This window comes from Sylvia atricapilla, chromosome 18 (assembly GCF_009819655.1).
Source record: "Sylvia atricapilla isolate bSylAtr1 chromosome 18, bSylAtr1.pri, whole genome shotgun sequence".
In the NCBI taxonomy this organism is placed as follows: Eukaryota; Metazoa; Chordata; class Aves; order Passeriformes; family Sylviidae; genus Sylvia; species Sylvia atricapilla.
This window is the reverse complement of record NC_089157.1, coordinates 3,550,816-3,578,526: the sequence shown is the minus strand read 5'-3', so window position 1 is coordinate 3,578,526 and position 27,711 is coordinate 3,550,816. Positions and strand designations below refer to the sequence as shown.

The window sequence follows — 27,711 nt, the reverse complement described above, 5'->3', positions numbered from 1 at the left end:
GCAGAGAAGGGCCTGACTCCTGCCACGGCCCCACTGACTGAGAGCACATCAAGGCAGAGCTGCTGCTTCCTCTGGAGACGCGGCCCCAGCCTGCTGCCTGTGATCACGGCTGGGCGCAGAGCTTGCCTCAACTCGTTTTCATCCCTTTCCTTTTCACATCATCCTTAAAATGAGATATTAAGTTTATTCCCCAATTAGACCAGGAGAGGATAAAATGTTTGGTTTGGGGGATTTTTAGTTTTATGTTTTCTTTTAAAGGCTAGCTCTTGCTGTGAATTTATTGGGTATTGCTGACAGCAGAGGAAATCCTGTGGTTTTTGCTTTCCCTGCTTGTTGTTCAGATGTGAAGGTACAGAGGATGCCTCAACCCTTGAGTGAGCTCAGCTCTCACACAAGGCAGAGAGAGCACAAGCGATTGAGCAAAATCAGTCCCTGACTCTCCTTTCTGATCTCAGCCTCCCCTCTGCTTGGACTGGAAGCTGAAGCAGGAATGTGGTTTTGGCAAACAACCTTAAAAAGTAAATTGCTTGCTCTGTGGACTGAAAATCACACTCTTTCTCCTCTAACCAGCTCCTCTCTGCAGGGAAACAAGCTGATAAATGAACAAGGAAAGAGACCTGGCCTCTAGAGCTTAGCAAAGCAAGAAGGTGGCAGGTCATGGAGGCTGTTCCTGCAGGTTGGTGGGGCTGATGCTCCTGCCCTGCTCTCACCCCAGAACCAGCCTCTGTCTCTGAAGAGGAGGAGAGAAGAGATTTACCACATAAAACACCATTAAGGACTTTGCTTTAGGTGCCAGCTGAGTGCACTTTAGCGGCCATAAGCCAAATGATGTTCATCTATTATGTGTGTATGTATGGAGCACAGATAAGCTTCTTGCAGGTTCTCTCAAGGCAGGCTCTGCCTCCTCCCAGCTGGAAGGGAGGGAAGGAGCCCACAGCATCCTGCACTGACATTAGTCAGTCCCAAAGCAGACTCCCTGGGCTGGCTGTGCTGGTGTAGGGCTGGTGCTGCCAGCTCAGGAAGGTGGTGCTGCCTGCTCCCACCTCGAAGCTGCTTTGGGTCCAACCCACATCCCTTCCCAAAATGATGCTCTGGCAAATTCCAGCACCCTGGTGTGCACTGGATGGGACAAGGGAGCTCTGGCTCCAGTGTAGAGGTGGCAAAGGGGCTGCAGGTGATGCCCTGCATGTATTTAAACCCCTCCAGTCAGCAGGCAGAAGAAATATCCTTTGCCTTACCAAAGCTCCAAGTGACTCCTCCATCCTCTGCCTGTGCCATTTCCAGGGGGGCCCTGGCTGCCACGCAGGGCTCTGGCTCTCAACTCTGCCAGAAAAAAATGATGGTGTTTGGAGCTGGGGTTTTGGCTCAGACCCATCTTGAGCAATATTGTTTCTCTTGTTTTCGAAACCATAATGCACTGCACTTGGTGGTGATGTCAGGTACTTGTGGATTGTAATTACTGTGTAACCCAGCAGCCTGGAGAGGGATGTCTCAGGAGGGGCAGCCCGAGGGGAAGGAAACTTAGTCCTTTATGAAATGCAGATGTTTTTAAAGGGCTATAATTAACTGGACTGGATGCAGACTATTGCAGACATAAAAGTTTAACAGGCTTTTGATTTTAAATGTTTGCTGTGTACTTGCAGGGGTCACTCAGCTGTGCAGTGCACGGTTTCAGTCCTGTCCGTGCTGCTCTCAGAGTCACCCTTGCGCTTCAGGTTCAGACCTTGCCATGCTGCTTTTTCTCTTCCACCCCAAAACTGAGAAGCACCTAAACTCTCTGTGCAGGGCTGTGTGTCTCAGCTCCATCCCTCGACACGGCACAGGCTGGAAGCCGCCTTCAAGACGATGCAGAGAATGAGGCAAGACGGGCAGCATGGAAAAGAAAAACAAAACCCCCCAGCGCTCGCAGATGAATAGGAGCGAGCTCTCCAACCTCAAGTTATGAATTTTGTCAATGAAATTAGCCAACAGTGTTTGGGAAAGAATAAAAATAAAGCAGTGAGGGCTCAAAGAAAAAACTAGCCGAGCCCTGGGAGTGAATGGGGGCTTTGTTCGGGCTCCGGTCCCTTCAATAGGCAGCCTGAAAGCCGGTGAGTCACGGCGCTGCTGCCCGGGGCCTCCCGGGGCCGGGGGGAAAATCCGCCTCGCTCCCGTCCGACAGGCTGACCGGCAGCAGAATAAAGTTAATTTACTGTTAAAGTTAATTTGTTGGGCGAGAGAAGGGAAACGAGAAGCGTGTTATGATAAACGCAGCAGCCGAGAGGCTGCGGGAAGAGTGTGTGAGCGAGGGCTGTCCCTCGTGCCCCGATAACGGGGTCCCTTTGTGCCTTTGGGTGTCACGGTGCTCCAGGGCACAGCCCAGGGATCCCAGTGACACTGTCTGCTGGAGAAACCACCCGAACACGGGAATGCCCTGGCACAGCAGCGGAGTGATGCCGGTGAGGGGATGAGTGTGAGGCCGGCCACATCCACGGCGGCTGCGCTTCCTGGGGATAGCCCCGAGCCCCAGGTCCGTGTCACCCCCAGGTCCATGTCAGCCCCAGCCCCGTACCAGCCCCAGCCCCGTGTCAGCCCCAGATCTGCGTCAGCCCCAGCCCCGTGTTACCCCCAGCCCTGTGTCACCCCCAGCTCCATGTCAGCCCCAGCCCCGTGCCAGCCCCAGCCCCGTGTCACCCCCAGGTCCGTGTGACCCCCAGCCCCGTGTCAGCCCCAGCCTCGAGTTACCCCCAGCCCCGTGTCAGCCCCAACCCCGTGTCACCCCCAGGTCCGTGTCACCCCCAGTCCCGTGTCACCCCCAGCTCCGTGTCACCCCCAGTCCCGTGTCACCCCCAGACCCGTGCCACCCCCAGCCCCGTGTCACCCCCAGTCCCGTGTCACCCCCAGTCCCGTGTCACCCCCAGACCCGTGCCACCCCCAGCTCCATGTCAGCCCCAGATCTGCGTCAGCCCCAGCCCCGTGTTACCCCCAGCCCCGTGCCAGCCCCAGCCCCGTGTCACCCCCAGGTCCGTGTCAGCCCCAGTCCCGTGTCACCCCCAGTCCCGTGTCACCCCCAGCTCCATGTCAGCCCCAGTCCCGTGTCACCCCCAGGTCCGTGTCACCCCTAGTCCCGTGTCACCCCCAGGTCCGTGTCACCCCCAGGTCCGTGTCACCCCCAGTCCCGTGTCACCCCCAGACCCGTGCCACCCCCAGCCCCGTGTCACCCCCAGTCCCGTGTCAGCCCCAGCTGCCGCCAGCCCGGAGCGGGTTTTGGGGGCCGCAGTGCGGGCAGGGACAGCGGCACCTTCGGCCACAGCAGCTGTGCCCTGCCCACGGGGAGTGCTCTGCCCACGGGATGGGCTCTGCCCACGGGATGAGCTCTGCCCACGGGGTGAGCTGTGCCCACGGGGTGTGCTCTGCCCACGGGGTGAGCTGTGCCCACGGGGTGAGCTCTGCCCACGGGGTGAGCTGTGCCCACGGGGTGAGCTCTGCCCACGGGGTGTGCTGTGCCCACGGGGTGAGCTCTGCCCACGGGGTGAGCCCTGCCCACGGGGTGTGCTGTGCCCACGGGGTGAGCTGTGCCCACGGGGTGTGCTCTGCCCACGGGGTGAGCCCTGCCCACGGGGTGTGCTCTGCCCACGGGGTGAGCTCTGCCCACGGGGTGTGCTGTGCCCACGGGGTGAGCTGTGCCCACGGGGTGTGCTCTGCCCACGGGGTGAGCCCTGCCCACGGGGTGAGCTGTGCCCACGGGGTGTGCTCTGCCCACGGGGTGAGCTCTGCCCACGGGGTGAGCTGTGCCCACGGGGTGAGCTGTGCCCACGGGGAGTGCTCTGCCCACGGGATGTGCTGTGCCCACGGGGTGAGCTCTGCCCACGGGGTGGGCTCTGTGGGGCTGCCAAAGGGGCGCATTCCCCGGCTGTGATTTCACCCCCGTCCCACACACCCCAACCTTTGGAGAGGCAGGATGTGTTCCCTGCACAGAGCTGTGAGGGTGGGCACGGGGAGGGGGGAGCAGGGACCATTTTGTGCCAAACCTGTACATGACACGGGGTTCTGCAGCGCGGAGCCCTGTGCCTGCTTTGGTGGGAGTAGCTGCTGTTTCCAAACAAAGGGCTCCTTTCTTCCCAGCAAGCAGAGGTAGCTGGTGTGAGCTGAATACAACCTGCCTCCAGCCTTTGTTCCGTGCTACCTCGCCCATCCCAGCACTTGGTGCTTGGAATTGGAGAAATATAGAGCAGGAAAGAGACAGTCCATCCCCCACGGGGCTCAGAGGAGCTGTCTGGCTTTGTCCCATCACTTCATCCGTGGCCTTTGCCAGAGCCAGGGATGTCCCAGCTGAGGGTGGTGGCTGTGCAGGGTGAAGGACTCCCCTCCTGGCACTGGCTTGGTGTGCCGGCAAGCACCTGTCCTCAAGCTCCTGCCCTCCCCCGGGCCGGCCCTGGGCACGCCGCAGTGCTCTCAGACAGGCACAGCTTGTCTTGGGAGGCGGCTGCTGAGCAGGGGAATTAGGGCACTGCTGGGGCTGCCCGGCTGGGGACCGGGGCTGCGGTGGGGGGAGCGTGGTGGTGGCACCACTCAGCACTCAGAGGTGCAAAACTGGTGCCAAGAGTCAGTGCCATGGACTGCTGTGGATGTCCAGGCTGTGACCCCATATCATGGAGTGCTGTGGATGTCCAGGCTGTGAGCAGTGCCATGGGCTGCTGTGGATGTCGAGGCTGTGACCCCATATCATGGATTGCTGTGGATGTCCAGGCTGTGACCCTGTGCCATGGAGTGCTGTGGATGTCCAGGCTGTGATCCAGTGCCATGGGCTGCTGTGGATGTCCAGGCTGTGACCCAGTGCCATGGACTGCTGTGGATGTCCAGGCTGTGACCCTGTGCCATGGAGTGCTGTGGATGTCCAGGCTGTGAGCAGTGCCATGGACTGCTGTGGATGTCCAGGCTGTGACCCTGTGCCATGGGCTGCTGTGGATGTCCAGGCTGTGCCATTGAGTGCTGTGGATGTCCAGGCTGTGAGCAGTGCCATGGAGTGCTGTGGATGTCCACGCTGTGACCCAGTGCCATGGAGTGCTGTGGATGTCCAGGCTGTGAGCAGTGCCATGGGCTGCTGTGGATGTCCACGCTGTGACCCAGTGCCATGGAGTGCTGTGGATGTCCAGGCTGTGACCCCATATCATGGATTGCTGTGGATGTCCAGGCTGTGACCCAGTGCCATGGAGTGCTGTGGATGTCCAGGCTGTGACCCAGTGCCATGGAGTGCTGTGGATGTCCAGGCTGTGACCCCATGACATGGAGTGCTGTGGATGTCCAGGCTGTGACCCCATATCATGGACTGCTGTGGATGTCCAGGCTGTGACCCAGTGCCATTGAGTGCTGTGGATGTCCAGGCTGTGAGCAGTGCCATGACCCAGTGCAGGCATCCAGCTATGACAGGGCTCTCCTGTGATCCAGATCTCAGATGTCCATATCAGCTCCCTCACCATGCCAGCCAGTATCTAATGAAGCAGAGAAGCACCAAGATTGTTTCTGCCTGACACATCACTTGGGAGGAAATTTTAATGGTTTGTTAGAGTATTTTAAAATCTGGGTTAAGCCCAGAAATGGCACAGCAGAGGTAAATGTCAAGCAGCAAGAAAATGGTGCCATCTCCCCTTCCGAGCTGCACAAGGCCATGTTGTGACCAAAGCAATCCTCCTTTCTGCTCAAACCACCTTTCTGGATTTATCATTTTAATGTTCTCTGGGCCACCAAGCCCCACAGCTGTAAATTAATTTTTAAAGTAATACAGGTTTTAAAACTTCCATCTGCTTTAATGAGCTTGGGGGAATCCTGTTGTATTAAAAAACATGCATGCAATTATTTTTCCATCTTGGGTTTCACCCGTTCCCAGCACCACTCGGTGATGACATCTTCCTCCCCTCTCCAAAGTGTTTTCTTGTGATAATGTGGCATTGTATCCTGATGGTGTGTGTGTTTTGCTGCACGTGGGCAAGGCTAGAGAGGACTTCTCTAAGGACGAAGCAGTATCATTAGCAGGTCCCTCGGTGGCTTCCCAGTCACCTTTCCATTAATCCAGTTCTGCATCACAGAATTACGCAGCGGCTAATGAACAGCTCCAGCGCCGGGAGCCTGGAGGTACCGCATTAACCGGACGTCTCTTTGAACTGCCTGATTTCTGGTGGGAAAACTTCATGGAAAAACGAGATTGTGTTTGTTTTCACAGCCTTCTGCATCTGTTTTTAAATATTTGCTCACAGTAGTTCTGGGCTTTTTTTTTTTTTTTTTCCTCTCTTTTTTTTTTTTTTTTATTAGCAATTAGCCTAATAAGGCACCTTTTTATTGCTTTGCATGTAGATTAACCACTTCAGAGAGTACAAAATAAACATTTTGCAATTCATGCATGTATCTTCTGGAAAAGATGAGTAACTTGCTTCCACTGAGACAAAGTCCTCTTAACATCAGGGTTTTGCTCCAATCATTAGTGCCCGAGATTTTTTTTTGTTGTTTGCTCCCCTTTATTTCCCCTAAGACAATTCCTTACAGCGCCCGTTAACCTGAATTTTTAACACAATTAATTCTTACTTAGCCAGTGCATTCAAAATTATGTTCTTTATAAGTAACAAATAAATAGCCTGAGATTGTGCAACTTCCTTCTGGTTTGAGCATTTAGAAGATGCATCTCAATCTGCTTGGCTGGCTCTCAGCTGAACCAGGAGCACAGCCAGTGAGTTGATGTGCACTTTGTGGAGACCCTCACCTAGACCTTGTCCCCCATATTTTTAGGATCTAAATCTTTTCCTGGTTTCTCTGTAGATGTGATCCCAAGGATGTGTCCCCAGGATGTGTCCCAAGGATCTACCCCAGGATGTTTCCCAGGATGTGTCCTCCAGGATTGTCCCCAGGATGTGCCCCCAGGATTGTCCCCAGGATATCCTCCAGGATATCCCTCAGGATGTGCCCCCAGGATTGTCCCTAGGATATCCCCCAAGACTGTCCCCGGAATGTCCCCCAGGATGTCCTCCCAGGGGTGTCCCCCAGGATCGTCCCCAGGATGTTCCCCAGGATGTCCCCCAGGGTGTCCCCGGGATGTCCCCCAGGGTGTCCCCCAGGGTGTCCCCGGGATATCCCCCAGGGTGTCCCCGGGATGTCCCCCAGGCTGTCCCCAGGATGTCCCCCAAGGTGTCTCCGGGATGTCCCCCGGGATGTCCCCCAGGGTGTCCCCCAAGGTGTCCCCGGGATATCCCCCAGGGCGTCTCCGGGATGTCCCCCAGGGTGTCCCCCAAGGTGTCTCCGGGATGTCCCCCAGGATTGTCCCCCAGGCTGTCCCCGGGATGTCCCCCAGAGTGTCCCCCAGGCTGTCCCCAGGATTGTCCCCCAGGGTGTCCCCAGGATTGTCCCCGGGATGTCCCCCAGGGTGTCCCCAGGATGTCCCCCAAGGTGTCTCCGGGATGTCCCCCGGGATGTCCCCCAGGGTGTCCCCAGGATTGTGCCGAGATGTCCCCCAGGGTGTCTCCGGGATGTCCCCCAGGGTGTCCCCAGGATTGTCCCCGGGATGTCCCCCAGGGTGTGCTGGCTGTCGCCGGCTCCTCGCGGGCCGCCCCGGGCACGGCCCCAGCTCTAATAAGATCAGTGCTGCGGCGCGTTCCCCGAGCAGCGGGAACAATGAGCCTCTGTCCCACCCGCCGCCGCAGAGAACCAGAACCAGGCCGAAAAACAGAGAGAAAAAAAAAAAGACCAGGAGGAGGGGAGGAGAAAGATCTTCATCTCTGAGCGAAGCCGTGCCCGTGTTCGGCTCCTGCCTGGGCGAAGCGGAGCAGCTCAGTGCCGCAGCCACACCACGGCTCACAGGGACACCAGGGCTTTCCCATTAGCCTCCCCTCCCCAGGGACCCCCTGCTCCTCTCGTGCCCACGTGGCCCCTTTCCAGAGCGGGTGACAAATTCCGCATCATTGCAAAGGAATTTCCTTTCACTTCCAGAGGTCCTGGAGCGGGCTGGGTGCAGCAGGGTGGCCCCTTCCCTGTTGGCATCTCCCGAGGAGAGTTTGCTGTGCTGCTCCGAGGACAGGGAATGCCTCCTTCTCCTCCTCTTCCTCCTCCTCCTCCCCCCATGAGCAAACGGGGTCAGTGGTCCAAGCCTGGAGGATAACCAAGCATTGAAATGGAGATGGATACATGGACACCACACTGTCCTAAATCGTGGACTCACGGAATGGTTTGGGTTGGAAGGGAATTTAAAGGTCTCCCATGGCGGGGTTGGAACTACTTTTGCTGTTGTTCCATTTAGGCTTTTGCCTAAATGACAGCTGCAGGTTCTCGGGGAATTTGATCTTCCTCCCACTCTCAGGGCCGGGACAAGCCCAAGGTTTCCCACTGAGCTCCTGGCCCTGCTCCAGGCTGGCTCCTCTGAGCACTCCTCACCCTCCAGGAGTGTGGCCACAGGGCTCTCCGAGGGACAGCAATGACCCTGGAGCAGCCAGGCTGTGCCGGCACCACAGCATTAACAGAAAATCCACTATGGATTTTCTCTGGAAACGTTTTCAGGGGAGAAGCTCTCAGGATAAGGTCCTTCCAATGAGGCAGGAATCGTGCTCTTCCCTGCTGCTTTTTTGCCTAAATCTTTCCCCTGGGCCAAGCAATTAGTTGGTGTGACTCAGTGCCTTTGATGGAGCACTGCTGATTTACACCAGTTGATGAGCTGCTCTGATTTTCTCATAGAAAATCACAGTTAGGCTGTTACACTTAACCTGTACTAAACTGTGTATGAATGATTTATTGTGAACTTCTCATGCAAATAGCATTAATAGACTCTGTCATACATAGGAGAAGATGCTAGAAGATTACTAAAAGCTGCTGCACTTAAAAATGTTTCAGAAGAAAATAACGTCTTATATTGTATTACCTGAGAAATCCATCTGATCTCCCCTTGAAACACGAGCATGTGAGAGCAGTGTGAAGGTTGTGCTGCAGTACCTTGAGGCTGTAACAGAAAAACTACAAGAAGTATTTTAAAGGAATATGTATTGATACCCAGAGCTGCATTATGAGCAGGGAGAGAAGTGTTTTACTCACGCTCAGTGCTCAAGCCGCCTCGTGATCCAGGAGTGTTTGATGACTTCAGGATCAGACTGCAGAGAAGAAACAAACCAAAAGCGGTCCTGTCTAATTAACTGAACATATTTACATGTGTAAAACTCTCCTGTAGTCCTCGTAATGACTAATGCATAATTATGCGCAGACAAATCCCCACAGTAAACACAAATATTTTTGTTTGTGATTATTTATCTCAGGAGAGCTTGGCAATTTGTCAGGGCTTTGCTGAGCTTCTCAGCCGAGCTGAGTGAGATGTGGGCAGCAAGTGACTGCTGTGGTCACCCCGGGAGCCCTTTCAGCCACGCAGCAATAGAGGAGGGCAGCTTTGGGCTCACAAAACGCCTCTGCATTGAGAAATGTAGATTTATGGAATCACGGAATTGTTTAGGTTGGAAAGGACCTTTAAGATCAAGTCCAAGCATTAACCCAGCACTGCCAAAACCACCACTAGACCCTCGCCACTACAGCTACACACATCTTTTAAATACCTCCAGGGGTGGTTTGGCTCAAAATAAAGTATTTCACAAGTTAAACTCCAGTTCCATGGAAATGCTGTGATTTCTCCCAATTTTAGGCAACACTCCCAACCTTTTCATTCTACAACCCTCTCACTTTTGTGCTGTCTCCCTCAGACTGCTGGGATGGGACAGGCTCATGTGTGCTTATCTTGTCTAGGTGTTACCAGGTGATGTTTACCCACAGGGAAAAGCCACGTCCTAGTGGCTCCTTCCTCTGTCCACGTTCAGTTATCTGAGCTGCAGGAACCAAGCAGGTTTTGTACTTCAGATTTTGCTGTCCTGGCTCATCTCAGGCATTTTACAGCTCAGCTGTAGGGACAGACAAATCTCCCCTACCCAGCCCCTGACCAGGGCCAGTTTGACATCAGCCCTGGTTTCAGTGAGGCATCTGACCCAGAAAATCCATCATGTTTTGATTCTACACAGCGCATTGTGGTGGTCTGAAGGCTGTGGGAAGGAGAGCACGGGGCACCATCCCCAAGCCAGCACTGCAGCAGGTTCAGGCTGCTGTGGCAGTGTCTGCCCAGTGCCCTGAGCACGTGTGGGAGCTCTGATGTACCCCACTGGTGTCACGTCTCCTCCCTGCCCTGCTATCACCCTGCCTGGGAGCTGTGTCACATCTGACCCCATACCAGTGCCTTGCTCCTGCCTGAACCCCCCCAGGGCCACCAGGTCTGCTCTCCGAGCCCTTCTGTGCCATGTCATCCTAATCCACGGAGCCAAGCAACCCCCAGTGATAAATTCATCACTTAGTCACTGGCTTTCCTCCTAAAATCCTCTTCAGGGAACAATTCTCCCATGTCTGATACAGTGACTAATTGATAACTTTCTTTAAGGGGACTGCATGATAACTTTCTTTAAAGCAGTATATTATGATCAGTGGGTTTTCCAAGGAGTGTGCTGCTCTCTTAATTCTCACCTTCATTATTTTAATACCTCTGTAAAATGGATTTCTAATGGATCTATATTGCCATAAAACTTTAGGGATGGTGGGTGGGTGTCAATAAATTCTTTGCAATCTGAGCAGCTCCGCCAGCCGGGTAGGGAGCAGAGTGACAGGCTCTGGGGAAAAGCCAGGTCTTGACTCAGGATTGCAGCTTCCAGCGGCGTGACCTTCCCTGATTTGACCCTGTCCTGCTGTTTCTGAACACCTTGCAAAACTTCATTAAGCAACATGACTCGTATCTGTCACAAGCAATTCTTTCTCTCCCACCTCCTCACCCCAGGGATAAGTCATATCAGCTCTGTCAGGAATACAGAAGCTGCTCTAGGTCCAATCCAACCCCAAGTGTTGATACCTGGTGAGTCTCTACAGAGCAACAGTCATCACATCACAGCGTTTTCACCCAAAGTTCCCAAGGCAGGCAATTAATGTACATTATATTGGCATCAATCCCCTTCAAAATGTCCTCTGCCACCGACAGAGGAGGAAGGCAGCAGCCAGGATGCCCAGCTTAATCAAAGAAAGAAGTGGATGTTATGGCCTTCTGAAGGTTTTACAGAGGTCAAATTATTCCCATGAGTATTACCCAGAACATTGGGAAAAACTCTTACCACTGAGTCCATCACCTGGTCTCATAAAAACGGCCCAAGAATCTTATTTTTGTCTCATCCATATGGGCTATCCTAACTCATTTTTACCTTGAACACTGAAGCTGCTGGCCCAGCAACAGCTCAGAAAGGAGCTGCAGCTGTGAGTATTTGCCATTCTGCCACCCTTTACCCTGAAGAGCTCCCAGGATTAGGAGATGATGCCCACACTCAGCACATGTGGTAAAAAGGAATTCTCCAACAAAAATGTTGGAAGCTGAAATCTGTTCTGTTGTTCCACTGCCAGCAGTGGATGACTGACATATATTATAAAGTCCTGCTGCAAAACCCCACCAAAGGCTGGTTTGTCCTAAGGAAATGGTGTTGGGCTGCCACAGGCACTGCACAAACCAGTGTGGGAGCAGTGCCTGACCCAAGGACTGGGGTTTGGTTTTTAACTTAAGTATTTGCAAGTTCTTTCACCGCTGCTTTGATAGCTGGTGGGGTGCTGGAAGGTATTCCCTTTAGCCCTGGTTTCAGAAGAATTTTCCTCCCTTAGGTGTTTCTTGGGTGCAGCTATTTGAGCTGCCAAAAGAGGTCAGACAGGTATATACAGCAAATTGACCCTTCTGTAGCCTGGCCCCAGCTCTGCTTTTGTCCCATTGGGGTGAGAGACTTGCAAACAGGTAGGAAAACCAAAAGCACCTTGACTTTTGAGCACATCATGAAAACAGCTCCAGTGCTTCCCATAGGTGCAGGAGGCTCTGTGTGGGGTGAAGATAAAAAATCTACAAGCTGAAGGAGACTTGGAAAAACCTTTTTGGGAAGGCTTCTTTTCAGCCGAGAAGCACTGGCAGCTTCCTCTCAGATCATTGAAATGTTGGGTAATGAGGGGTTTTTCCCTTTCTGCTGCAGGATTTTTATTACAAACAGTTGGCTTGGTGCCCCTGTCAGTGCCAGAGGTGACAACTCCAGTATTTCACTGGGGGTTTGCATGCTCAGCAAGGGTTTTCTGTACAAAACCAGGGTTTTCTCTTACATTTGCAGCCATGCCTGGATGATGAGCACTGTCTGTGCCACTGGAACACTCTGTGTCTTCCCTCTGCTTGTTCCAGCCCCCTTGTACCAATAAGTGATGACCTAAAAAACAGAGGAAGAGAGGCTGATTAATGGCAATACTTTTATTCTCAGAAGCACAATGGGAAATTTGCATCTTGGCACATTCCTCCAGCCTACAGACTTTAACTCGAGGTGCCACATTCACAGGTTCCAACCTCTAAACCATTGCTTCCTCTCCCCCAAAATAAGCTGTGGGGTGAGCTATGGGGTGAGCTATGGGGTAAGTGAATCCTGGGCTCTGAGCCCTCTGTTCAGGGCAGATTATGTATTTATTGTAAAACAGCTATTGATAATAAGCAGAACATGTTATCACTGCTGCTGTGGCAGGCAGGGTAGGGAGTCATGCGCTCCTTGCTCGCTTTTTGGCCTCAGGACACTTGTGTTCCTGTTTGTACAATAGCTCTGCTCGGAGAGAAAGAATAAAAAATACCATGTTTCCCCCCCTGCCAGATTGCTGTTTAGAATCATGCTACATCTCTCTCGTGGGAAATACAGGTTAGAGACTCTGGGGCTGGGGAGGGAATCAAATCCAGATGTTGTGTTTTCTGGGCAAATGTTTCAAGTATTCGGTTGTTACACAAAAAAAGGGAAACCAGCTCATCCAACACAGGGTAAGATGTGAACTGTCAGACTCCTCTGATGATGCTCACCACAGTGGGTGGTGCTGTGTGAAATGTCTGTGCCAGACATCAGGAGTACCAGGTTTTCAGGAGCCCTTTCCACTTTGGGCCAGTGCCATGGAGAGGACGTGTCATAGCTGGGTACAACCTGATGTGGAGGTGTCACAGCAGGGCATGGTCCCAGCAAGTGGGAGGAAAATGTGGGGAAAGAAACATAAGTCATGAAAGTGAGTTTTTCCAGTAAAAAAAAATTATGTATAAGTTCAGTGCAGTTCATTAATGGTTGAATGAAAGACCTTTGAGGCCTTTTCCAATTTAACAATCCTATGATTCTATTTAAGTGTTCACCCTCAAGACACAATTTGTGGTAGGGTGGCCAGGAGGGATGTGCTTGCATCCTTCAGAGGGGCTTAGTAAAAAATGGCTTGCACATTCATATTTTCTTAGGAAAACTTGGGAAGAGCCTGTGGTATCCTGGATCCTGCTTTCCCAGAGTGATTCTGCCCTCCCGACCTGTGAGCATCACCTCAGACAAGGGAGAGCCTTTTAGCACCACTTTGTGTGGGCTCTGGGAAATCCTGTTCAGCACCAGAGAGCAGATTGTCCTTAAGGAATGAGGTTGTTTGTGTCACTGGAGCATGGCCAGTGCTTGAGTCAGGCTTTGACATTAATTTTGTGTGTGTTCCTTATTGCCAGGTAAGAAGTGCAAGAAGTGCTTGGTGATGATTTTGCAGTCAGTCGGATGATACAAAACCAAGCAAGAGGTGTCAAGCCTACGGTGGGTGGAGGAATATTTTGCCCGGGTGTGGTTGAGCCACCCCAACACAGCCCTGAACGTGTGAAGACCTTTGCTTAGCTCAGCTTTGTCACTCCCAGCTGTATCTGTGTGAGTGCCTGACTCTTGGTGCTCAATGCCACCCACCCAACACACCCAGCACCCTGAGAACACTTTGGTCACAGCCCCTTCCCCCAGACACAGGCACCCTGGGCAGGTTTACAGGGCAGCAGCAGAATTCCTCCTGCACTGAACCACTGGCATCATCTGTCCCTTTTCTTCCCCTTCACACCAGCTCACATCTGTTCTTACTCACGTGTGACAAAAAGCCACTACCTGAGCGCTGGGGGGAAGGAGAGGCTTCAAAGGCAGCGGCGGCCGCCGGGAGCGATGGCTGCTGTGCTGGAGCAGCTCTGCAAAAACACGGCTCAAGGAGAAGCCTGTGCCCTGCCAGGGTCCTGTCAGCTCAGGGCAATTAGGGGACAGATGTAGCATGCGTGGTGACAGCAGCCACCAGCTGCTACAGAGCCTCAGCTCACGGTGTTGGGGGGGAAACCCACCCGGATCTGTGCAAGGCCCCAAGGAGAAGAACCAGGGGAGTGGGAGGGCAAACCCCAGTGGGAGACCAAAGTAGGGGGAAAACTCCCAAAATTAGATTGGGTAAAGCCTTGTATTCAATGGTAAAAGAGCTCAGGTAAGACAGGAAAAGTTTGTTAGAATGATGATTTTATCTGTTAAGGACAGTATTTTAGAAGAGGGGTGTCAAGCACAACGGGCTCTCTGTGTCTGTGGTTATATCATGCTTTTGATGGTAATTTCTCCAGGGTCAAGAAAACAGATGAGTACACAAATCACTTTCAGTTTTATTCCATTTTGACATTTCAGGGTCTCCAGCAACTTGGCATCACCCTGCGCAAGCCAGAAATATTTGTGTGCTAAAAGTGTGGTTTGAATTACAAATATTTCGACATTCACAACACATAACTTAGGGAACCAGGAACATTCCTCGGCACAATTCCCAAGCAGAGCTTTTGGTGCAGGGCAGCCTCCTGTAGGTGCACGGTGAGGATGTTGTACCATGGCATGGCACGTGGCTTCTTCTGTTCTGCCTCTGGCTTATCAGGAGAGCAAAATCTCCTTGGAAAGCAGAAGCGGTGAGCTCCAGGGGCGGGTTGGGAAGGAGTCTATAGGTGCTGACTTACATTTAAGGAGAGTGAAGGGAAGCTGAGCTGGCCCTTGGGATGACACAAAGGCAATTTCCCTCCAAGCCAGGTCTGCCACCATCCTGGTGTATGAATTCACTCCCTGTGAAAGGTGCCAGACTGACATTCAAAATATGAGGGGGGGAGGGGGGGGGAAGAACCTTGTTCTTAATAATTCTTTCTCTTCTTTGTGCTGATGAACTACAATGGGACATTTAAATCTGATTTTTATAACATTTTGCATCGCTATAGATCACGGTGTGACCTGGAGAAGACACTTTGTTCTGACTACAATGATCTGATATTTCATATTTTAGTATATATTCTTTTTTTTGTCTTCCCCGTAGTGTTCCTGTTGCATTCTGGCACAATATGGGCTCCCTCCAGTGGTCAAGGGGCTCCGGGCTCCTGGCGTCGCTTGCCCAGGGGCTGGCACAGAGCGCCTTTAGGGCTGGCATCACAAATGCCATGGGAATGATACAGGGGCTGTGCTTCTTTCAGCCCAAATCCCGTGCTGTGGGTGCCATCCCAGCACCCCAGCCCTGCTCTCTAACCCAGGCTCCATTCCGGTTGAAGTGGAACGGCCTGAGCAAAGAAAGATTCAGCCTCTGGATTTCCCTGCAGTTCCCCAAAGGTTCGCTGCAGAAGGGGGAGAGGAAACCGGCGAGGAGAGAGAACCGGAGATCTGCTGAAAGACCCAGACACAACAACTTCTAACAAAAAATTGCTTATTTTTTGCATTCCTGTGGTATTTTGAGACCAGATCCTGACTTTCTCCTGACAGAAACAGTTCATGTGGTTATTGCGGGGGACAAGTCAACCGCTTCCACTCTGAAATGTGACATTTCCATCTCTCGTCCCCGACGTGCACAATTCTCGGTGGCTCCCCGGCTTTGCTCAGCCACGGGTGCATTTAAAATACCCCAATTACTTTGGAGGCCCCTGGGTAGGATGGGGACCATCTCTGATGGCCAGAAGGCCAGCAGGGGAAGGTGTCCTGGAGGGCTGGGACATGCCCAGAGTGTAACCCAGGTGTGTCCCTGCAGGTGTGCACTCACAGCTGGGTGTTTGTGGTGGGACACTCACAGCCGTGCACACCACACGTGCCACGTGGAGGTATCCAGAGGGATGGATGCTTAAGGCAAGGGGTGCTGGCACATGGGGGGCTCTCGGCAACTCGGGGTGCAGCAGGAATGTGGTTAACCTCCCTTTCCACCCCCGCAGAGCCCCAGCCCGCGGAGGTGTGTGAGGAGGGGTGAAGGCACGGGGTGGGGGTGAGCCCCTCTGCACCCCTTTATAGCCCTTTGGGGGGTACAGCTCTCCTGCCATCCCCCTGCGGTGTGAGGAAGGGGTGAGCGCCCCCAGTGCCGTTTGCCCGGAGTGTGTGGGGCTGTGTGTGCGTGTGTGAATGCACCAACACCCCTCTGCACGGGGCTGAAGCCGCTCTGTACCGGCTGGGGGGGCACAGCTCTCCCGACCCCCTCCATCTCCCGGCGGGGCTGTGACGGAGGGGTGGATGCTCCGAAGCCCGTCCGCCCGGGGCTGTGTGTGCGGCCGTGTGAAGGCGTTCCGCAGCCATTCCGGGGGGTGCACAGCCCCTCTGCACCCCTTTGGGGGGACAATCCCTCTCTCCCTCTCTCCCCCCAGCCATGGCGGGGTTTGCGAGGGAGGGGCTGGCCCTGCCATTGGCACGGGGGGCTGTGTGTGTGTGTGTGTGTGTGACAGCGCCGTGTCCCGTTTGCCGGCCTGGGGGTGACCCCCTGCACCTTGTCCTGGGGGGGCACAGCCCCTCCCCCCGCGCGCGGCGGTGGCGGGAGCGCGCGCGCCTTGGCGGGGGGCGGGGGGAGTAGGGGGCGTGGCCCGCGGCGCGCGCGCGCGCCCTCGCCGCTGTTTGGCCGCGGCCGCTGCGCTCATTTGCATATCGGCGGGGGCTCCCCCCTCCCCGCCCGCGTCACGTGGTCTGAGGGCCGGGCCGGGGGGGAGCGCGGCACTCACTTCCTGTTGGCGGCCAGCGCGGGAGGGGGCGCGCGCGGAACCGCCCCGCGGTCTCGCGCTGCCTGGCGGGGCTCTGTCAGTCAGCGACAAAATGGCCGCGGCGGCGGCAGCGGCGGCAGCGGCTCCTCGGCTCCCCAGGGCGGCACCGGCGGCAGCGGCGGCGGCGCGGAGGAGCGGGGGACCGGCCCGGCAGCACTGAGCCCCGGCACCGCCTGCCCCGCGAGCGGACGAGGCGAGAGCGAGCGGGAGAGACGGCGAGAGGCGCTGCGTCCCCCCCCTCCCCCTCAGCACCCCGGCGGACCGACCGACCCTTCCCGAGGCGCTGCTGCGGCTCCCCGGGGACACGCCGCCGCCTCGGCTGCCCCGCTCCCCGCCGCCCAGCCGGGTCCCTGCCGGATCCCTGCGGAGGACACGGACGGAGCCGCGGGATCATCCCCCCCTTCGCCTGCCCGCGGATCCCGCTGCGAGCCAGGCACACGGACTGTCGGGTTTCCCCGCTCCCTCCTCCCTCCGTGAAAAGACTTGGCTGGATCCTCCTCCCCGGATCCCCTCCCCGCGCTCGCTCTTTGCTGCGGGAGCGGCTGCTGGATCCTCCTCCCGGCCCGGATCGCCCGCGGGGTCCCTGCGGAGCCGCGGACCCTCCTCCCCCGGCAGAGACACCGCGGGATCCTCCGCCCCCGGCGCTCCGGCGGGATCCTCCTCCTGCCCGCAGCCCCATGTGAGACTCCGCATCCCCCGGGCCTCCGCCGAGCTGGTTTAGTTTGGTTTTCACCCTCCTCCTTTTATTTTGAAGGGGGGATCCATCTTAAAACTCTTTTCTGGATCCCGGTTTCTCTGTTTTTTTTTTTTTTTTTTGACTTGCACTTTTTTTGAAAAACCCTCAGATGCTCCTCCATGTGGACTGAGAACCCATCGAGACACACACACGAGAACTCATCCCGATCAACTCCAAATCCTGGCTTTTCGTGGGTTTTGCTGCAACACGTAAAAGCAAACTTGTATTTAAGACACACTCGTGCAAAAATTTAGCTGGGGACTTGAACGTGTATTTTGTCTTGGTTTCTTGGTCTTGGTTATTTTTGTTGTGTTTTTTTTTTTTTTTTTCTTTTTTCTTTTTTTTTTTTTTTTTTTCTTTTGCTTCACTGGAAGTCAGAAGCTTGTTTTGGAATTGGACCTGCTTTTGCTGCACTTCTCTGGGCTGGATAACACTGAAGCTCTTTGCTTTTCTACTTGGATAGTGTTTTCCTGTTGATCTGTTGGGTTTTTTTTTTTTCATCTCCTGTGTGGCAGACTTTTTTTTCATTTTTATTTTTTTTCCCTGAGGGGGGTAAACAAACGACGAAAACAACAACAACAAAAAAAAACTTAACTTTTTTGGCCGTGTGAGATTTTTTTCGTATTCATATTCGTGAAATTACGGGTACATTTACAAAAAATTAAAAAAAAAAAAAAAAAGAAAAATAAGAAAGGAACACGTCAGAAAGACCCCTACACGATAGACAAAATAGTCACTTGTTTCCTTACAGCAAGACTGAATCGAAAGCTGCCAAAGAGCCCCATAAAGAAAAGACTAAAAGGTAAGAAGGGGTGAGAGCCTCTTAATGCAGGCACGGGAGAAGTTAACCGGGGAAGAGACCTGCAAAGCCGCTGCATTCCTCCTTTTTCATAAATCTAAACCATGTTGTTATTATTATTAAACTGTTTGTTAATCAGCGAAGCGAGAAACACCCCAAAACACTTCCAAAATCCATTTTGTTTTTATACGATTTTTTTTTTTTGCAAACGTAAACAACCTCCTTTTATTTATTTATTTTTTAATCATTATTTATTTATTTAATGGTAGAATTAATTCCATTTTTTTTCTCTATCCGGAATCGCTGTTCCGCCGCGAACAGCCAGCAGAAAGTGCCATTTGTGAGCGTGTTGTGCCACTCAGACACGACACGAAGGCAGCTCCTGCTGCAAGCCGTGACCGTGTTGCTCTTGCTTTAGAACTTACACGTGTGAAAATGATCGCAGAGCGGCTTTGGAAATTATCCCAGGGCTGGAGAATTGTGGGCATGGGCAGCAGTGCTGCCCTGTGGGCGAGCACATGAGCTCCAGCTTTGTCCTTCATGGCTGCTTTCTCTGAAATGTTCAAATATCTGGATTTGGGTTGTTTTTTTCTCTTTTCCCCCTCGCGTAATGAGGTTGTGGGGATCCGCAGTAATTTTCTCCTGAGTATTCACAGAGAGATCTTCGTCTAAACCTGGAATGTCCAGGGGGAGAGAGGATATTAAACAGAGTTTATTCCTTTAACTGCGGCGCAGAAGGGGAGGAAAATGGGGAGGGCTCAGTTGTTAACCTGAGCAATCTTGAAACACTGCAAGTTTATTAATTGTTCCAGGCTTCTTTGTTTGTATCACAAGTTTGTGTCAAAGGTTAATCTTCTTAATATGTAATTAGTTGAAGGTTCAATTATGGGATTTATTGAACTCAATTGGGTTTTCTCCCCTCTTTTCCCATTAAAAATAATACTGCAGGTCTTTGCGGCTAGTTTATTTTCTGCTACAACTCGAGTGTGGCTGCGAGAAGAGATTTATTCAATTATTCCAACAGCCAGTTTAAATTTAGAAATAATCTTTGGGACGTCATACCCGTGTCTGTTGCATATTTTTCCCTCTCTCGTTTGCATATGTATGTATCTGGCGAATTATGCTAATTTATGTACAGAAATTTGCTGTGGACATTAGGCCGGTTAAGGTAATTAAAATTCCAATAAATCCCGCTGTTATTGGGCTGGCCGGCGGTGCAGAGCTTTAAATCAGGTGGGTGTCGGTGGTGCTGTGGACCTGAGGACAATGCCAGAGCCGAGGAGCAGGAGAACATCTGCACTGCTGCTGGGCGAGCGAGGCATCGCTTCCAAATCCTGCCCTCCTTCCCTGCCGTGGGTGGGGTTTTTGTGGGGTTTTTTTTGGATTCCTCGACGACTGAGAATTTAAATGGAGTTTCCTCTCGGATATTACATTTTTTTTTTTTTAAATAATAATAATAATTTCGAGAAGGTGGTGGGAAGGTACACACAGGTTCTCACTGCTTCCCCTGGTGTTTTCCAAGGAAATGGAAGGTGACTTGCGGTGGGTTCAGGCTGCGCTTAGCGCATCACAGAGTTTCCCAGAGCCGCGGTTCCTGGGCTTCAGGAATCCCTGGGATGTCTGGGATCCCACAGGCTGCCTGCTCCTGGGTGTGTTATTTGGGAGCTCAAAATGGTGTGCTGAGGGACAGCCCTCGGGTGCGCTGGCGTCCTTGCTCTGGCTTCTGGAATTCTTTCCAGAACGTGAAAGCATCAGTGGCAGTCCTGGAAACATGAGGGAGCTGCTCCGGCCTCTCGGAGCTCGGTGTGCCCTGGGTATATACCCTGTGGTGCTTTTTGGGTGAGATTGCCGAAGCCTGGCTTTTGGATAAGCTAACCTGGCTGCTTCTGAGCCAGGGGCTCAAGTCTGTGAAAAAAAGCTGTAGAAAATCAGATAAATTTGAACTTTTTTTTAGGGCAAAACCAGTGCTTAAGGGCACCAGCAACAGTGTAAAATAATGCCTTGTGTGGCTTTATCCTTCTCTTCAAAGGGGAAGGGATCATTTTTGACTGAAGTGATCTGAGATGGGGAAGGTTCATTGCAGTCCAGCCCCCGGAGAACAGGTGCTGCCGTAGGGAAAACTGCAGCCAGGACTTGCTCCAGGGCCAGGGGGATGGAGATTAGTAGGGGCTGTGTTTTAAGCAGTATTTGCTACTTTTGTCTAAAGATTTTGTTTGTAGCGATGATAGAAACAAGACAAAACAAACCATTTTATTGAGAGCTCCTCTGGATTGCAGCAGGGTATATTTAAGATATATGAATGTTCCCGTTTTATGTGTAGAATCCCATATCGACAGATGTGAGTCCGGGTATCCATCAGGCTGCGAGCTGTTGTGTTACACACGGGTGGTTTGTGTGTGCTGTACATCAGCTTTGCAGCACATGGATTATTTTGGAGCTGTCAGTGGTGCAGGGCGTCAGTCCCAGTGCCTGGGAATGTCCTTGTGGGCAGCCTCGGGCTGTGCCATTTCCCGCTGGCCACAGAGGACTGGAGTTTGCTCTGGGACACTGCCCTGGGGCTCACAAACCTTTGGGGACTTGGAGGTTCACCCTCGGCCACGGCATCTCGGTTTCCTCCAAAATCTGTCTCTGATCGCCTGTGAGTGGATGGGTTTGCCTATTGCAAAGCCTGCTGGATCTTGCTGGGATCAGTGAAAACCCCATCTCTGCCTTAATTTTTGGTTTATTTTCCAGGATTTGTGTTTCCTTGTAAGACAACACACTGTGCTTTTGATAAGTTGAGATCTTTCACTGGTGTTTGAGGGAAGTAAGGTAATTCTGTTCTCTTTTTTGCTTGAGAGAGGTTTTTTAAAGACTGAAAAAAATGAGATGAAATTTCCTTAAAATGAGAAAAACATAATTGGGCATAAAACTACTTTTAATCTGAAGATTCTTCATTGAAGTTCTCAAAGCTCCCGTGTTCCATACCTTGCCAAGTGTGGACTAACAATAAAACAAGATAAAGTGAAAGGTTTTGTCAAGCAGGGGCTTATCACCTCCTTGTGTAGTGGAGCAAACTGTTGCTGAGTGGCAGTCTTATGGAAAGCATCGCTTTAAATTAGTCTAGAAATAAAACCGCTTATTTTTCATTTTTTTTTCATTCACTCGATTCAGAAAGGCCAAGAATTGTATTGACAGAGTTACTGCCTGCTGTTAACTCAAAATGACCTCCACTCCTGCAGCCCGTTCAGATGCTCCGTGCCGTGGAGACTCCTTTTCTCTTTGGTCTTACATTTACTAAAAAAAAGCCCAATGGCAGCGTTTACTTTCAGTTTGAGCCGGGAAGACTTAACCAAGAGCGGGGGATGTGGGAACGGGTAATATGTTAACTTAGCAGCTGGCCTCGCCGAGATAAACATGCGCTTTTCCAAATGCTGTCATCTGGCCCCTTTCCAAAACAAGCTGAAGGAGGAGGTCAGGGGTGGAGCCATTCCCTGCTTCAGTAAAAAGAGGCTTTCATTTGGAAAGAATTGCCAGAACGTATTGACTAAAAGAACTGCAGATTTAAAATAAAATGACCGAACCTTTCCTGACTAAAGTAAATGGTCTCTCTTGATGACTTGAATTTAAGTGCCTTGTTACAGTGCTGCTTCTCTTTGAAGGTTCAGCAGCAGAGTGCATATTTCTGCTGCCTTTTTTTTTTTTTTTTTTTTTTTTTTTTTTTTAATCAGTGCTTTATGTAAGACTTTGAACATAACAACCGATGGAAAAGGTATCATCTTTGGTTACAGTAGAGACCTGTAGAGCACACAAAAGTGCTATTGCTTTAATTGTTTAAAATTCAGATTACAAGATAATGGTAATACCATTAGAAGGTTTCCCCTTGGCCTAGAAGCTGCAGGTAGGAGTGTGTCGATCCCTCAGTATTAAAGATGAATGATAAGGAAACCTCTTAAATGCCTGTGACGCTGCAGTCTAGCCAATTTAGGATCAGCTGATGCCTTCTAGTGATAATGGCTTGAGGTTTTCAGCTGTATTATGAAGATATCAGGCAGGGCAAATAGTGTTTAGAAGAGAAGTATACTTTATTGAATGGGGAGATGATCTAGAAGTGACAGTAAATTGCATTGCTGAATGATCTATGCGCTCTGTGCCGTCTCTTCACTGGCAAATGCTGTCGGTAAAATGAAAGATGGTTATTCTTAATGTATGAAAGCAGAGGAATCAAAGTATTATTTGATCTCCCTTTAGGAATCTGTGCTAGTTAGGAAAATTGTCAACTGAAAGCATGGCTAAGTTGTGCATCTTAAGTGCCAGAAGTAGATGTACTTAGGCTTATTTTATCCTTACTTAATCATGGTTAACTTCACTGTGGAGTCCCGAATACAGTTACAGCTGTGTTTTCTGAAACTTCATTTGTGCACCTTCCTACCTTGTCACTAATATGTTTTAAAATCTCCCACCCCAGATAAAAATGTCTGGATTTGATGACAAACAAACTGCCTGTTCTTGCACAAAACAGTCACTGTGCTCTCTGAGGTCGTGTCAAAGATGGTGGAAAACGCAGCACTACTCTAAAATACACATCTGATTCTTTTGTCTTTTTTTTTTTTTTGAAGAGTAGCATGTCTCTCTCTTCCTCCCAATAAAAAGGCTTCTGTCACTGAAGGCAGCTGTAAAATAACTGGCTGTTCTTGCATCTCAAGGTTCAGGGTACCAGGCAAATCTCAGTGAGTTTTGGTCTCAACCCTGGGTGTGAATCAGTGCTGTAATTTTTCAGCACTGAGGTCTTGAACGTGGTTGTAATTCAAGTTCATAAAATATTAGAAGCCCTGACGGTGCTGAGGTCTGGTTTCTGGAGCTCTTCCCCGTGGGTTTGCAGCCAAGGATGGCTGAGAGAGAGAACAGTTATCTGTGCTGCAGCAGTGATGGTTTATGGCTGGGTGCCCAGATTGTCTGGCTTTGCACACAGCTTTATAGTTTGCCTTTGAGGGCTGTGGAGGAGGTGGAAGTCATTTGTAATAAACAGCTATCTGCAGCCTGCTTTTTCTGGGATTTGAAATGTACAGCCGTTTAAAAAATTGCAAACTAGATGTACATTTACTTAGATCTCAGTCCTGAACTCCTATGTTTTAGGAGCTTGGTTATGAGAAATGGTAACAATTCCTTATTGCTTTGTATTAAAAATACCTAATATTTATCCTTTGGATGTTTGGGCTCGTTTTTAAGCTCGGCATTGCTGGACAATGAGGTTTTTCAGGTGGGTTTTTTTATTATTATTATTATTATTTGAAAGAAAAATTGACATGTCAAATCGGTTGGCATCCTTTGTGGTAATTAAGCCCCAGAGAAAAATATGTTTATATATCTCAAAATAGTTATCATGCAGCTACCAGCTATAGGCTCATTTAGGAAAAGATAACAGCCACCCCCCTTCCACTGCAAGGAAAACAGCCACCCTGGGCTGTGTTTAGTAGCTGCCCATGGGTGTTTTCAGAGGGAGATCCATTCTTCCCTCCACTTCTCTCCCCCAGCTTCTTGTTGATGGGGTCTGTGCATGTTTTCCCATGCTGATTTTCTGAAGGGATGGTGGTGCTGCCTTTGTTAAGGTCTTGCCCAAGAGGAGTCTCTTAGAATGGCATTACCTGATATTTCTTAGATGTGCTGTTTTCCTTCCTTTTCCTTTCTTCCCTTCTGTGTTCTGCACGCACCAAGTCTACAGTTTTCTCTCTCATGCTGCATTTCCAAGGCTTCCTGATGGGAAGTAGGAGAGCTTTTTGTTTTGCTGGAGGGATAGCGCTTGCCGTGGCTTGGATACATTCTGGGTGGTCAGTACATCCACAGATCGATTGTTAGTCCGGGCTGACTTCTGCCAAGTCTATTTTAAGCTCGGCCAGATATCTGTGTTGTGTCAGTCTGATTTCAGTCCTGCTCAAGCCTCCGACTCTCAGGTCTTTTCGTTCTTCAGAATCCCAGAGTGTTTTCATGGCTGATGCTCACGTCATTCATTGGTGCTGACAATGGAGATCCTTGTTTTTAAACAGTAGCTGGTTACTGGTAAACAAAAGAGCATCAGCCCAGTGCTTTAACACAAACCATTCTAGAAAAAAGGAGCAGTTCAGGGGGAATGCCAAGGAAAAAAAAAAATCAGCTGTACAGATGCGTAATGTGCTGACTGCCATTTTCCTGTGTTCTTACAAGGTCATTAATAGACTGTAGAAGGTGGTCTTGGGGGTGTTTGTGATGTTTTTGCTTGAACTCAGTGTCTGTTCACAGTAGCCAGGAGGATGATCCTGCACATGGAATATGGAGCTCAAAACTTTAGTGGCACTGCAGGCATAACCTAATGGGATGTGTGTTAATCAAGTCAGTCTCTTTACACAAGTGTATTACCAAAGTCAGGAGCAGGATTCCTCATTATCCCTCTGCTAACATCGTTCTGTTGATCTGTAAGTCTCAACTTTCCTCTTCCCTCAGTGTTTTTAATTGCACTTACCAAGTGCACAAACTTACTTAACAGAGGAGAATTGAATTGCTTCCAGTATTTGTGTTTTCAGAATATTTACCACATCATCAGCTTTGAAATGGATGCTGCTCTTGAAATTCTTTCTCTTACAAAAGATGCTCCATCTCTGCAAATCTAATCATCCTTATCTCCTTATGCTGTCATGGCTGGAATGCTGTAAGTGCCCAGTACTGTACCTCATTCTTGTTTTGTGATGCAGAAGAAATTGCTCTTAGTTAAAAATAACCTGTTGGCATATGTGTGCTGCTCACATCTTCCTGCCTGTGAAATTATTTGGTTTCTCTTTGCTGGTGTAAACTATAATGAAGTATATGTTTATCCTGAATCTTTCAAAAATAAATTAATATGGAAGATGCAGCATCCTCTGATAAGGAAGGAGGAGAGCCTAGTGTTAGCAAACGAAATGCTACTTAATGTTTTCTGGTGTGATCATAATAAAACATGTGTCTGTTCCAGGTGCAGAGCAAAATTTGCTCTCACAGTAATAGAACTGCTGCTGTTAAGGAGCAGAGTCTCTGTATAAGTGGCACTGTTTCAGGTGAAAGATTTATTATCTGGGAATTAGTGGAGCTTAGTGGATGTGTGATTTTTGCTATTTCTATTCTTCTGATCATTCTCAGAATTCAGCTCCTTCACTTGAGAAAAGGATGGTCTGAGTAAGTCTCATTACACCAACAGTGCATCAGAGATGTCAGACTTTATACTGTGCTACCACATTTACATGTAATAATTGAATAAAGCAATGGTTGGCTTAGTGGATGGATGTTTACATAATGATTTGCTTAAAAAAAGACACTATACTTTAATTTTTTCTTACATTTGTGAGAATGAAATGTGCTTCACAAATTTCTAGGTGAAATACTGCAGTGATGACAAAACTCATTGCTTTTGAGGCCAACAACCCAGACTGATAGATATAATCTGTTTTATCTGGGGGATATTTCAACACTGATAGTTCAACTGCACTGAAATTGTGCTTCCATCCTCCCCCATCTCCAATCCTTCAGCCAGCATCCAGACAAGTAAGAGCTGCTCTTTCTGGAATTCTGTCTGCATCTGCTGCTCAGATAACATACTTTGAGACATATTGGATATATTTCTGAGAATATTTGCTCCCCTGAGCATTTCATGCACTAAATGAAGGCATAAAATAGTTATTACTAGGATCATAATTGACCGTAAATTGATTTCCAAAGTGGTATTTACTGCAACTAGTTTTCCTGTCCTGGAAGATCATTTATGGCTATTTCCTTTCTCCATCTCTCCCCCACCCTGTCTCTCCTCCCCCATGGAGCTGCTATTCATTTGCTAAGTTGAAGACTGGGTGATGGCCCATTCTGATGCTAGGTCTGATATTCTAATTTATTCTTTTACTATGGAAAGTAAAGAGGAACAGAAAAGTTTATTTCCTTTAAGTTCATCAAGTTTGAAGGATTACCCTTTCAGCAGTGCAGAGCTAATCTTTTAAACTCTGGTAGGTTTGTGGCAGGAAAGGTGCTAGCATGGTTATGCTGTTTCCTTAGTTTTGGATGATAGGATAAATCTTTAACTGAATCCAGTTTCCAGCCTAAAGATAGGTACAAGACTAATTGTTTCTTATCTTACTCAAATTATGTTGCCATCTTAATTTTCAAAACAGCCTTGCCACTGAAGGTGCAGTGGAACAAAACTTAAAAGCTTCAAAATGGATTAAAAGCTTCAGAGAGTGTTTTCTTTAAGTTAAATTATATGGTGAACAGCGTGTTTTGATTTTTGTGGTGAAATACTCGGAGTGTATGAAGTGCACAAACCAAGTAGATTTTCTTCATTTGTGTTTAAACTTTCACGAATTTGCAATGCACAACTTTTAGTACAGTTTATTTGTCTATAGTGTGTTTTGTCTTCCTTGACTGGGATCAAATTTGGTGTAAACCTCCTGCCGAGAATTCCAGGACCCCTGACATTTTATTGTGACTCTTGATTAGCTCACCAGGGTTCCTGCTAAGAATTCTTCTTTCATTCATTTGATAAATTGAATTCCCTATTCACAGTGCCTTTAAATAGAATGGTATTTGGAAAACTTGAAGACAACAGCTTGAATGTTCAATGAGCTCACTCAGCAAATTTAAAAATGCAGATGAAGGAAATTATGGGTTTGTGTATTCTTAAATCTTCTAAAAGAATAAACTTTTTACAAAAACTTAGATCTCCAGCATCATACTTGCTTTAAGTGCATGGGGATGTTATTTCCCTTTTGGTTTCTAAGACAGTGAGTTCTTTTGACATCTCTTTTCCCTTTTTCATCTTGTTTTGCCTTATTGTGTCAGGAGCTGTGCATTCACCTTTCCTGTCCATGTGGGAGCAGTTGTGATGAGGTGACACAGCACAGAGCTTCCCAAGGCAGTGTGTGTGTGTTGTGGTGTGGAGAGAGCACCTCAGCCTTCCCACCCTGGGCTCTGCAGTGTGAGGAACAGTGTTGTTATTTTTTTCTGGTTGTAGATCTTGAGACCCCCCCTTCCCTGTGAGGCTGCTGCCCTTGGATTCCCCATCCAGGTCTCTCCATGAGCTGCCTGGAGTCAGGGCTGCAGCAGTGTCCCACCACTTGTGCTTCCTGAGGTGCCACCTGGAGATCTCAGTGCTGCTCCTAGAGATTGGCTTCTACAGCTTCTGCCACACATCTAGGAAATGGTTTTAATGTCACAGGAAAGCCTGGGCTGGAGGGGACCTTAGGTTATCTCAGATGGCAGATGAGTGTCCAGGTCAAGTGACACATGTGTGTCTGGGTCACTGCTGCTCCTCACTGTCTGCTGGGGTGTTGTTCTTGGACA

At 50.1% G+C, this 27,711-nt stretch overlaps 1 protein-coding gene across 13 annotated transcripts in view; it reads left to right on the top strand.

The window, feature by feature from the left end:
• Nucleotides 1-16,843: 16,843 nt before the first annotated feature.
• The window catches only part of TNRC6C (trinucleotide repeat containing adaptor 6C), a 98,897-nt gene continuing 88,029 nt past the window's right edge, over nucleotides 16,844-27,711 (top strand). For 9 of the 13 annotated variants that reach the window (XM_066332080.1, XM_066332089.1, XM_066332091.1 and 6 more), the window contains exon 1: nucleotides 16,845-18,402. The gene's annotated coding sequence lies outside the window, so the exon portion shown is untranslated. Of the gene's footprint in view, nucleotides 18,403-27,711 lie in introns of all 13 variants that reach the window. The other 4 variants (XM_066332090.1, XM_066332086.1, XM_066332084.1 and 1 more) reach the window with 2 other exon arrangements.